Raw genomic sequence first — 13,997 nt, 5'->3', positions numbered from 1 at the left:
TGTTTGAGCTAATCCTTACACCTCAGGGAGAATACATGTTGTATTTTTTTCGGCTGCAAAACCTCATTCCTAACAGAAATTTGAAAAACTTTCAGTCTAAAATCTGGAAGGACAATGTGAACCCAGCACTACCAGCAGAATGTTAAAATACTCCTAGTGCTCCTCTTTTTGCATTATCAGTTTAGCCTGCTACTGCTAATTTTTATGGGACAATGAATCAGCTCTCAAACTCCTAATGTTACATCTATAATACTGTTGTGATATTTTGTTTTGAGGTGCAGAGGTCATATCAGCCGTTACTGAAATGTTGCTTTATGAAAAAAGCAGCATGCTTTTAAATGTGACTTCAGTTTCTGTTTAATGATGCTCACTGCTAGGCAAATAGTCTCTACTGTGAGCATTATGGTCACTTCAGATATTCTTTAACAGCCTTTTGTTCTGAAACACTCAGTTTCCAAGCAGACTGGTTTCTCTCTCATTTTTGTCTATTTTGCTGTTATTCTTTTTACTACTGCAGATCATCACACCCTTTAATTGTTACTCTTTTGAGGCAGGACAACTGTTGATTATTTGGCTTTGTGTTTTTAATAGAGCCGTTACGAAGCTTAATAAGCATATCTTCTGCTGAACCTTAAAAAGCAATAATTATCTTATTATAAGTAGATCTCACAATCCACCCCTAAAGTGCAAATGTTTTCTTTGTGGTTTCTTCTTTTCCACCTCTAGAAAACAGAAGACACTAATTTAGAGAGAGTATGAAATTTATATTCCCTGTAGTTGCTATTATAACTGACACAATTATAATGAGTTTTATGCAACTCATCCTTGCATATGTTTAACAAGTCAAGCCTATTACAGTTCCTTTTCTTAATGCTATTTGTTTTATAGCATTTATGACTATAAATTGCTACAGGAGATTATTGCTATGTGCTCTGCTTTCTTTGGACTTACTGAACACGGGAAATAAAAGAGATGGAGTGAGATTCTTCCTGTTTAAATGCAGTACCTACAGCCCAGATCTGGACATGAGCAGGGGTGCCCCAGTGCAGACAATGGCACCCCCAGAGTGCATCACCCCCACTGGAGCAGGCTCCCACATCTGGCTGGTCTAGCCCAGCCTGGATTCCACTGCTAGCATTTGCTAGCTCTCACTGATCCCAGCAGGAGCCTAGACACCTATCCCCACATGCACACCTACTCTGGAGACTTTAATACCAGAAAAGAAGATTTCCATCCAAGGAGTTTCAACTGATTCTAAATTGCAGCTATTCAGGTCATCAGGCAGCATATTGGAACTGAATAGCAAATCTCACTGTGAAATTTTTTCCCCTAGATGAGTCTCCAAAAAAGTATACAAGGGAGGGCTCCTTCTTGAGATGGTCCTTTGGTTCCAAGGAATTGATGCCCAGAAGGCCCCAGGCAAGCCAGTCTATACAGCAGGTGAGAGGCCCACATTTTCCCTAAACTGTCCTTCAGCATGAAACATATCGTGCTGTAAAATAATAATGGTAACTGAAACACTGCAAAACCAATCACAAGAATGAAGCAGTTTATGCTACACACATTCAACCTGTAAAGGTTTTGTCAACAGATAGGAAGGGACACAATAATTGTGCGTGTGGACTTAGGAGACATAAAAATGAGCTATGGTTGTCCTATTTGCACTGTTCAGAATAGCACAGCTGGTCACAGAACAGTAGTTTTAGAGCTTTTCCTCCTTCCCATTCAAGCTGTGGTTCTTTTAGCCTGAGGGAACCTAGCACACAATCCCTTAGACTACTTTTAGAGTTGTCTCTGTTTTTTTAATTTTGTTTGAAACGGAGTTTTTAAAATTTATCTGAAGAATAAGTGAAGAGCGAGGCTAATAGTTTAAGCATTAAATTTGGGAAATATTTGCATCCTGTATGTATGACAGCAATGACCATCTAACTGGTGGCTCAGCTAAGTGATCTATAGTAGCACTGCAGGGTGCCATTAAAGGTTAGCTTGTGGGATAACTGGTTCCTTAATCTTGCTCTGACAACCAAAGATAGGCAAGTGATCAGTCTTACTGATGTTGCCTAACATGTTTGCTCTTTTGTTGTTTCAGTACTGCAGCAAATGCTACAGACAGGAAAAGTTGGATGTTCAAACTGTGTAGCTGAAGCTGTAAGAAAAACAAGGAATGAAAACAATTTCTTGCAGAGAGAGAGTCCACCAAAAAAACAAAAACAAAAACCAAACCTCAAAACCCCACCACAATCTGAAGCATTGCTTTTACAGACATGTTGTTGCTGTTTGTTCTGTTACATGCAAGTACTGGGATGCATTAACTTCCAGGCTTTATTTCTGCTCAGGTGAGCTGCTCAGGGGCCCGTGGGCCTTCCTTGGGAGTCACAGGCTGTGGTGTAGGGCACACCCACTATGGACACTGTGGAACAGTGGGAACTACTGACTTCAACAGACAGCATGTCAGGCTTTAAAATATTTACATTTCATAGGTATCTTGTAATATTAACAGCATTTCTCTTAAAATCTGCTAAGGTATAGGGATGGGAAAATCCTGGACAGTCCTACAAATCTACTGTAAGTTGCTGAAGTAGGAAAAGTTGACAAAAATAATCTCAAGGAGTGACTGAATTTAAGAGATAGTATGTGGGGACTCTTTTTTCTGTGGCAATGACTTTAGCACATTCCTGCTCATCACTGACCTGCCCTAAGAGCTGAAACACCCCAAGTGAAATAACCCAGCAAAACACAGAGCAGCCTGCAGCTGAGAGTGCCTGCAGCCACTCTGCCCATAGAGGCAGGGTGGAGCAGCCTGCAGGCAGCAAGCACAGCTGGCAGAGGGCACACCTGGAGGGAGCACAGCTGGCAGGGCAGCTGCGAGCCAGCCCCGTGGCCAGCGGGGGCGAGTGCAGTTCCAAACTTCAGCTCAGAGCACAGGGGCCTTCTGGCTTCTCCCAACCAACACAGAGTGGTGACATGGTAAACTGATGCATCACCAGCCAACCTCTGTCTTTTGGGACAGCAACTCATTCCTGACTAGGTGGATTATATGATGAAAAGGGAGGTGATTAAAAGAGGAGCGGATTGTGGCCAGTATGTTCTGAGGAAGGTAGTTTTCCTTGCTGTAAATTGTCTTGCAGCCAATCCCTTAAAAGTTTTTATTATTTAAATTCATGTGTACAAATTATTGTTTGCCAACGGGGAGAATTTTTCCTGGCTTAGGTGCATTGATTTAATTCTCCTGAGACACTCAGACTCCTTTTCTGTATTTCCTAAGGCCTCTTGAAAACAGTATCTGCTGCTCGTGGTCAATCTGTGCTTGGGGACAGGGCTACAACTCATCTCCTGTTCTACAGCACTATAAACTGTACAAAGCTGCTATCCATCTTGTCCCCAATTTTGTGTTCAACTTGCTGCTCTCTCAAACAGGGCTTTGTATATTAGGTGAATGATCCATATCTTTGCATCTTATAGGAAATGTGTTTGCATTGAACTACACTGCACCATTATTCCAGGGAACCCAGTTTACCATGAAAGTCCAATCACTTGATCCATCTACTTCTTTTCCTTATAATGGTCTCCATTATATTTTATCTGTGAAGTTTCCCAGTAGAGGATAAATACATTGAATAGAACTGATCCCGATCCATCCATTATAGATGCTCTCTAGAATTACTTTCTGAATCATATTCTTTTTTAGCATCTGCAGCATTCATTTTGTATAGTGCTAATTTTTAATCAACACATCATTTGGTGAGAAATTAAATCAAATCCTTTAGTAAAATCATTGCATTGCATTGTCTCCATTTACAGATTTTATCAATAGAAGTAATTATCCAGCATTATTTGTTTTCTCTATGCTCTCTGTTACCCATCCTCTGAAGTTATCTTTAAAATCCACATGTTGAACTTTAGCCTAATTTAATCTCTTTGAGGCAGGAACAATTCCAGTGTTAAGACAGTGCAGAGCACAAAGGGAATTCAGAGAACTATTAATAATAACTCTGTGCCAGCTATTCTTCAGCTCTCTGCTGTGATTTAGTTGTTTCACATTTATTGCATTACTTTGGTCAGAACAGAATCTGAAGTACCAAGTCCAGAAATACCAAAGTCCCTACAAGTTACATCTTGAAGTGTCCAAATTATCAGATTCTCCCTTTAAGAAGAATTTTAAAGCTGATGTTAGAAGTTCACACTTCTTAAATAGAATATACATACTCACCAACACCTGAAAAAGAGAGATAATTAGAATTTTTCTCCAGATAGTAGTAGCAGGTGGTTATTATGTGCATAGTGATGTGTTGGTGACCCTCACAGAACGGTGCAGTGCAGAGGAGCATCGTCACGGTGTGATAGCAGAGACATTGCAAGTGGGGGCACAGGATGCCAAGGGTGAGAGCAGAGGGTGAAAAGAGAGTGCTTGGGATGTCCTCCTGCTGGGCACCCCAGTGCTGGAAAGAAGTCACCTGTGGTTGGTAAGGGAGTGCTGCAGTTTGAGAGCTGGACAAAGCCAAAAGGGCTGAAAGAGCAAAGCTCACCACATGCAGTAAATGGGGATGTAGAATGGAATTGCAGGGGAATGAGGCAGGAGCTTGCAGGACCAGTTTGAAAAACTGCCCCAAGTGAGGGTTCTCATAGTAGGGAGGAAGAAACCATCAACATCATACACCTCCTTTCAGCAAAGAAGGAACTCCATCATGAGAACCACAGCTACCCTGGCGAAGGGCATGAGGTGCTGATGCTTGCTGCAGCCCTCTTTTTCTCAAGCACTGCTGTTGCCATCAAACACAGGACCAAACAGGAAAGTCCATGGGAGAGCCCAAGAGCAGAGCCCAAGAGCAGAGCTAGATACTAGGAAGGTTTTGTACAACAGTTTTGACTCCATTATTAATGTCATTCTGAATTGATCAGATAATTTGTACTGTAGCAGGAAGTATTATTGTGACTAGACACATCTAAATAACTGTCTATTGTTTTGTAATTAGTACTGAGATTTTCATTGGACTGACAATAAATTCTTGGCTTCCATATAAGGTGTTCTCTTTCCTGCCCATATTGTGATTTTGAATGCAACATTGTTCTCAGAATTCACTTTTATGTAATAACACTGTTATGGAGCAGTGGCAACGTAAAAAATCATTACATCATAATTTAATCCTGTTAATTTTTAACTTTATTCTAAGCAAGTAGTTTTGAAAAGATAGTATTTTTTTCTGTAGTCATAGTTCCATATTTTTAGATAACTTCTGCAATTTTAAAGGCTGCAACAATAATGTTGCTTATACAATTGAAGCTGTCCCTTTCATTGTAAGACCTTTTTTACATATCTGATCTATTCCTCAATATGGCAAACAGATAATGAAAGTATTTCTCTCTATGGGACTGTAAATAAAGTATATGCATTCCACTGACATCAAAAATGAAAGAGGACATGAGTAGTTAAAATCTGAACAATTCTGCAGCTCTAAAATAAGATGCTTATGTTTCAAAGGCCTTTCTCTGCAAAGAGGAAGGGGCATTTAGAAATGTTTTAAACATCAAAAAATGAGAGTATATATATAATCTATTTTTTGTATATCGACTATTTTTCATTTGCATTGCAGATGCAATTTCTCAGAAAGAATACTGGGAGAAAAAGCCTTTGAAGGAGAAGTGAAATGTGTTAGTATTTGCATTTCTCACCCTATTTGTCTTCCTTTACTACAAAAAAAGATTAAATTTAATTAATTAGATTTAGATAGCAAATGTCTGTAAGAAGCTTATTTTGGAAAGCAGCTATAAAAGGAACAGCATATTTAAAGAGAGATTTACAAAGATAAACTGAAATGGTAATATTAGAAATTCAGTTTCAGACAATAGAAAGAATGAGGTAAATGGAAAGTGCAAAGATTCACTGTGCAGTGGAATATCTAAGTTTTGAAGAGTAATGCTAAATAGATTCTCATGCTCTATCTGCTTTTTAGGAACACCAAGGGCTGTGGTGAGGACGTGAGTCAATGGTGCAGAAGATGGTTATGGCTTGGCTCTGCAACCTGAGAGACTCTTTTACTATGTCAAGTTCACAGACTGTTTGGGAAGCTGTGCCAAGGATGATATTAAGACCTACACTACATTCTGCCTATGATTTGGACTTCTGAAAGGAACAAAAATTAATGGTTTATGTTAAAAAACCAAATTGAGCTAACTTTTGTAACCTGATGTTTATTGCTTTACCCCATGGCGTTATGCTGTGAAAAGCTATCATCAGACACAAAAAAAACCCCTGATCAGGTTTGAGACAATAAGCAATAAAGACTTTTATCACACTGATTTTCTGTGTCAGAAAGGTCCCTGTGTCAGGCCAACAGGAGCACTGTGGGGTTCAGTGCAGGGTTCACTGTGGGTCCCAAGTGCCCAGGCCTGCACTGGGGGTGGGTGCCCCCCGACAGGGGTAAAGGAGGGGGTTGAGGGGCTGGGCCCTGGGCAGACAACAAACTGAACATGAAAGAGCAGAGATCACCCCAGGCACCACAACACTCAGGGCTGTGGCAGCAGAGCCAGCTACCAGGGAATTTTTCCCCCCAGGTCACATCTTTGTGTGACCACTTCTAGAAGGACATTCAACTGCAGAGACACATAAATGCAAGATCATTAGAATGATTAGGGAGATGATGATTAGATCATAATGAGCAAGAGGAGCAGAGAGAACTCTCCTTGTGTAGCCTGGAGATGAGAAGGATGAGGAGAGTGACTGCTGCTGTCTATTACCTGAGTGGAGTTCTGATGATGCCTGGGAGTGATCTCTGCCTTGGAGGTGCACAACCGAAAGGACAAAAGGCAACAGTCACAAGCTGCAGCAAAGAAAAAAACTTACTGGATATAGGGCAAATTTTTATAAGTGTTTAGATGTTGGGAAGGGCCACCTGGAGAAGCTGCAAAACCCCAGCCTTAGGGAGTTTTAAACCTCAGCTGAACAAGACCCTGAGCAACTTGTCCTTCCTTTGACAAGAGCCATGCTCAGAGCTTTGGCAGTGGCCATGCTCAGAGCAGGAGGATTAGGTGAAACATGGAGGCCATGCTGAACTCCAATGATCCCATCATTCTTTGATAGAAGCCAGCAGGTTTCCATGCTTTGGATAATGTGAAACAGTGCTTTCCCTGCTCAGTAAGCTGCTGTGCCAAGATGGCCTCATGATGTGTTGAGGCTTATGTAAGATTTATAGTTTGACAGACATCTACAGCAGTAATTAAAATGAAACCTAGTGATTTTTAATAGCTGGATAAAAATGAATCTGTAGATAATAATGAAGAATCAACCAATTTTCATAATTAAGATTTTCTACCTGGAAGGACTGTTAAGTCTAGAGATGTTAGAATCATAGAATACTAGGTAAAACATGTTTTTAAATTGAAAATGGATGATAAAGTCAGTTTTGAAGCATGACTCCTAAGCTTTCCTTGCCATATCAAGCTTCTGCAGTCAGTGCCTTCTCAGCCAATGCCAAGCCAAAGCAAAGGTTAGTCTTGCAGAAGGTAAACTCAAAATTAGTGATGGAGCTGCAAAAAGAAGCTGAGTTCTCACTCTAGCTGAGAGTGACCCTTTCTGACCTACAGTGCATGATAGAGCTCTTGGGATCTAAGTGGCGCTTAGGAGAATGCTCAGGAGTCTGCTTCTGCCAGGTAGAGGTGGCAGAGGATTTTATTCTGTATTGATTTAGGACTGGTTCTTGCATTTAGGTATGCTGCAAGACTAAAACTGACTGAGTGTTAGGATTAGTGTTATGTGTAGCAATAATGTAGTGTAGTATTATGTAGAATTAGCAATTATGTGTAGGAAGTTCATCCCTGTGTTAGGAGCCCAAGTTTATTCTTTATATAGATTAATGCCAAAAACTGCATAATATTTTCCCCAAAAGCTTTTAAAAAGTAGACACTTTCAACAGTAAAAGATTTTTTAGTGCCTTTCCCTTTCAGAAGTTTATAATGCTTCTTGGGAGACACACAAACTAGACTCAAAATACCTCTTGAAATCAAACTTCTTCAAAAATTACTATATATCCCCACATAGCTATGCTACTTATATCACTATGGAAAAGATACACCAAAGCTGTAAATAATTAAGGACCTGAAGTTAATATTTAAAGTGTAATAATTATTTGTACTGAATTATGTTAAATTCAAGAGGGTTAATTAGTTCATTGATCATTTCAGTTCTGTTGAGTTCCTTTAAGGATGAATTTGGCCTAGGTTGTTTAAAATACAATATGTTTAAGAATCATTCTAATCCTTCTCTTAATCATGCAAAGTAAAGGTAATTTACCATTTTAAAAGCTACTGAACTAGCTAATTTAATTTTTGTGTGTCAATAGTTAAATTTTAAATCAAACATATTAATATGAGACAGGGAATCACTATTCAAATAAAAAATATTTTTCTTATTTCAAGGAGTTTTGTGTTTATCTCTGAAGCACATTCAGAATTAAAGTCCATGTGACAGTTTTAAAATTGCCCATTCACTTTTTCTTTAAATTTGTTTTAAAATTCTTTGGTGGTTTGTTTCCTTTTTCTTTATTTTTACCAAAAAAATATTGAAGTGTTTATGAAGTTACTTTCTCAGCTGCGACAAATGCTGGTTGCATTGGCAGCAAGCCAGTATCTTTTTTGCAGAATAACTTGAAGACAAATATGCTATGGTTACCTAAATAGTGGAATAATTTTCATAGAATTCTTGCTACTGTGGCTCTGGAAAGTATGCTGCTGGTATCTGGCAATTGCCCCAAACTAATTAGTTCTTTATTTTTGAAGATGAATGTTTATTTCACAGTCGAATAAATAATGTGTATGAAGTCATTTTAGGAAAACAAATACTGTTTTTATCAGGATGTGAAACCCTTCTGTCCTGGTTTAGGGCAAATTTGGGGAGAAGCCTCTGAATGGGGTCCCTCTAGAAAGCAAATTCATTGGCCTGTCCCTCAAATGGTTTGGGGAAAATATGTCCTTGGAGAAAAGTGGAAAAAACCTGTTTATTTAACAAGCAAAGCTTGTTCTTTAACAAAGCAAAGCATAAATAATAAAATTATATCAAACAACAAACCTCTCTCTGTTCTGAAGAGATGGCAAACTCAGGAGGTCCTGGTTGTGGCTGTAGCTCAGCTGGCTCAGTCCCTGCCCAGCCCCTCCTGAGCTGGAAATGCCGCGGCCCTGGTGAGCCCCAGGTGTGAGCTCCAGGAGCTCTGCTGGGTGTTCAGCCCAGGGCAGGGCTGGACAGCTCCAAGGAAAAGGAAAATCACTGTCCAGGGAACTGCTCTGCCCCAGCCAGCTAAAACCTAACTAGAAGCAAAGGAGAGCTCTGTCCTGCTGTCTGTCTGTCCGTGCTGCAGACAGCGCAGTCCAGGAGAGGGAATGTGGAGCTGGAGCAGTGAGTGCAGCTCCTGAGCACAAAGTGCTGCTTCTGTTTGCCCACCTCGCCCTCAGAACCAGCCTGAAAGATGCAGAACTTAACATCCAGCAAAAACAGAGACAACTGGGGATACAAGCATCATAAAGTCACCCTAGGGCACCTTCTAAAAAGAAGAGGAAATGAAAGTTTCTCACTTAGATACAGAATTAGGAGTCCTGACACTCATCAGCACAGCCCAGTCCACGGTGCTGATACAGTTTAATTTTTCATATTCTGTTAAGTAACAGAATCTAATTTACCTCCCATTTGAGAAATATTGTGCAATCTTGAGTGATATTTTAAAGCTGAAAATAAGTAATGGATCAGGCCTCATTTGAGTAATTTGTGGATATGAGTAAGTACATTGAGAGAGCAGAATGTGACATGTGAGAAAATGGCACTATTGTACTTTGTACTTCTCACACAGGCAAAGAAATGGTGCAATGAACCCTCCAAGCCCAGAAAATGTTAAGTGTGAGCTTTACACCTCACTTAAGAGACAGACAGCTGCTGCCCAACAACACAGTTATGAATTCAAGCATATGGTTAAATGCATTCCTGCATTAGTGCCACAGTTGTTCTGGAAGATAGTCAAACTCATTACATTATTTGGGCTGGAAATTTTCAGCCTCATTAAAACCTTAATTGCTTGAATGTTGCCATGAAATGAGAAAAATCTGATGGACAGTGTTCCCAAAAGACAATCCACATGCTGTTAACTGTTTGTTTAAGGTATTTTAATTGAACGGAAAATAATATAAAATTAAAATTTATGAATGAGGGAATACATGAGGATGAAAAAAAGAGAAATATTCTTACAAAACTCACTTTTCTATCTGTGGTTCTTTTCTGTTTTCCTGAAAGGAAAAGAAGAAACTCTGGAGTTCTTACTTCTCTAGATATTTTAGTGACTTGCTAAATGTCAGTACTATAAGTCACACTGCCTTTTTGATAGCTCATTAATAACGCAAAATTAACCTATATCATAAATTAGTGTTTGGTAACTAGGATGGCAACTGTCATCATAAAATGCAATCAAAATAAATGCTGTGAAGTTGGAAAATTTAATTCATAGTTATAAATGAGTCATGAGTGATTAAAATCAGCTTCTCTGAGAGTTTGTATAGTCACTTTGGAGCTTGCTTCTGGTAAATTGGAAGAAGGAGAAGACAATGTCCTGCAGTAATTGCATTTCTTCAAAATATGTTGTGTACAAGGACCTCCCTTTGGCTGCAGAGATCTCCCAGCTGTGTAGGAAATAGCCAGGCCCACTGAGGGGAACCCAGATCACTGCACAGCCCCTCCCCTGAGAGAAACCTGGTGCTGGTTGTACACTGGGAGAAAGCTAGGGGCTCTGCAGTACCCAACCATACTGAGTAGCTCATAAAATTACATTTTTCTAAAATGATAAACTTTCTTTGAGTAGCTGAAGAAAAATCCCCTACTGCTAGAGGCCTTGCCTGGAGGTAAAAGCCAAAGTGATTAAATGGATCAAAGTCTGCTTTGTCAGGCTGAGCATATGACCTTGGGGCTCCTATTGAGGACTAATGATTGATAATTATGGGAGTGGAGGTGTTTCATGATATTCCTATTATTTCTCAAGCAGTTATTGCTGCTTGAGTCCTTATAGGTGGAGGCATAAAACCAATTGCAGAAGGCAAATCAACATCACAGATAGTACTGGTAAGATCTGTTACCCACTCAGGAATGCTTTCAGCTGGGAAACAGAATGTATCATATCCTCACATGGTTTCACAAATCTTTCCAGACACAATTCCTCCTCTCTCCAGAACCCAGACCATAGGAACCCATTGTGTGGGAGAGTCTTCTGCTTTCTGGTTCTGTGTCTAACAGTGAGTTATCAAATATGACAGAAAGTCTTAAGGAGCCATGTTGTTTTTCCTCTCTGAAAACAGAACCATGTTCTCTTTTTGCCCAGAGGGCATTTGTCGGTTTCTTCCACAAAACAAGTACAATCTTGGGAAAAAAATAGTCAAGAATTCAATAAAGTAAATCACATGCAGCCTTCAAAATTAATTTGGGACAGAGCTTCACTGTAAGCCTGACTGTATGAAAAATAGTACATGGAAGAGCCAGGCAACATCCTGGGATTTGACTGATCTTTGAAGGAATACAGAAACACCCACTACTTTCTTTCAAAATGAGGAGCCATTGAAATGGTATGAGCACATATGGTAACAAGTTTTTTGAAATTTCACTATCTTGGCTTACACTGAGAAATTTGTGAATAAAACTGTTAAAAAGCAATTGACAGAAAAGTTTGGGTTTGCTTCTTGCTGGCTAATTAGAATATGTAGTGTTACCCTTACTCCACAAGAATCCTTCTGGGAAGATGAAGTGATAAGTGAAGCTGATATACCATCCAGAGTATTTATTTATGTGAGTTCAAGTGTGTGACTATTGACAAACAGTGGATCCAACACTTACCCAGATTAGTCCAGGTTGTCCCCCTCACTGTGTACACATTTGTCTGAATATTTGCAGGTAGGTAATAGATAAGCAATTGGTGCTTGACATCTGTGTTGGAGTCTACTCACAAAGATTAAATCTGTGTCTGTTTTGGCAGAGTTACTGATTTCTTCCATGCCTAAAATGGCATGACCCAATATCTCCTTGATGTTATCAGGAAATAAACAAAGTCACGTGCATGAGTACTGAAGCCACCACTCAGGTGATGGACGAGGAGGTGGCAGTTTGGGCATTGCTGCTGTTGGGTTCAGAAATGCTGTAATGATTTTTTCCCTAAAAGAACTGAGATTGACTTTAGTTGACATGAAGAAAATAACTGGATAACATACCTTTAAATTAGCTATGTGCTACTTTCTTCTGCATTAGCCAAATTCACAGAGCAAGTGTTACATATGAAGAATTGGCCTCCCAAGATGTATTGCTAATGGTGGCATTGATTTTATGAATATTCTGGAAGCATGCTGACGGAAAAGATATGGGCTGAGATTAGGCAAAGAAAAAAAACTGTGAAACATATTATTCCTAAAAGATTTGTAACAAACAAATATTTTCTGCAAATCAGCTGATATTTCTTAGAAATATGGAAGGCCTAGAAGTGATTGGGCATGGAAGTTAAGAAAAAATAATTCCAGTCACCAAGAGTAGTCCAAGAACATGGGAAGTAACTGAAGAGCAAGAAGTAGATTCTCCTCTACCTCTTCTGAGACTAAAATACTTCCCTGAATTGCTCAGCTGATCTTGTCACAAACATCTTGAGGTTTCATTTTGGGGCTGTCTAATCTTATGTTCGTTGAAAAAAACATTGTTATTCAGAATTTTTGAGATTAATTGTATGCAGACAATCTTCTTGTTACCATCCTTTCTGCCACAGTAAACACTTAGTTTAGCAGAACCTGGAATTAACTGCTACCATGAGCCAGTCATAAACTGTCTTTCTAGAAATATTATTTAAAATGCATCCTTATATTTTTCTAGCAGCCTGTCCACAAAAGAAAGCATTGGATGGCCAATGCTCAGTTGAAGGTGCATGAATAATACTTTTTCACCCAAAACCATCTAATCAGTTTTCCTTTTCCTTTAAAATGAAACCTGAAGTTCTGAACTTTAATCTGACTTTGTTAACAGTTAGAAGCCTGTACTAAAAATACACCCAACTCACATTTTTAGAACTTGAATTTCACACTACTTGCTTCACTCTGAGAGCCAGAAAAAGTGCTCAGTAGATTTAAAACTCCTCTGTTCATAGATGTAGAGACCTTACTATGCAGTACTAGGTGTAAGATGTGAAATGGATTCCATTACACCTCCTGGATGACTCTCAGAATGTTTCAGCAGTCTTTGCCATTTTGAAGAGCTCTTGAACTAACTGAAAATTGTGTCAGGAACTGACACTACTTAACCTGATTCTATGGAAGAACACTTAGGATGTGGCAGGAAGGAGCCTTATGGTTGTGCTGCTGATCTCTCTATTCTGGCTGGATCAAAGTGGAAGAAAATTTGAAATAATACAGGAAAATTATCTAGTGCTAAAGGTACTTTGATACATAACATAGTTCTAGTGTAAATGAATACAATATAGAGAGACGAGAGTATTTGTTGGATAGCTGTCCTTTGTGTGGATGAAGAGGGGAAGTGTTATTTATACTTTGTGATTTTATTCTGCATGGAAAAAGTAGAGAGGTACATAAACAAAAGCATCACTAATTTCACCATGGTACAGAAAGGGTGAAATGATTAGCTCTCTCTGCACTGATGACTCACTAACCTTCCTCACGCTTATGCCATGGTGACAAGGTTTTCTGGGTCCTCACAACAGAGGTGCTCCTATGCAGACAGCGAGGATAGGTTTCAAAGGCTTCTAAACACAGAAGACCTAGATACTTTTTAAGAAGAAAAAATGTATTCTTTTTGACACCTGTGAGACTGTATACCCTTACCCTTTGAAAAAGTAGTGTTTAAAGTGAAACCCTGAAAGAAGTGGAGAGTTTTTCTTTATGTCTAACCTCTGAGTCTGACACCTCCCTTAGACTTTACTGTCACAAAAATAAAGCTTCATCAATATTTGTGTGTTTTGAAAGCAGATCAAAAAATCATGGAGTTT

This window comes from Molothrus aeneus, chromosome 5, assembly GCF_037042795.1.
Source record: "Molothrus aeneus isolate 106 chromosome 5, BPBGC_Maene_1.0, whole genome shotgun sequence".
In the NCBI taxonomy this organism is placed as follows: Eukaryota; Metazoa; Chordata; class Aves; order Passeriformes; family Icteridae; genus Molothrus; species Molothrus aeneus.
Note: the sequence above shows the minus strand (reverse complement) of the source record.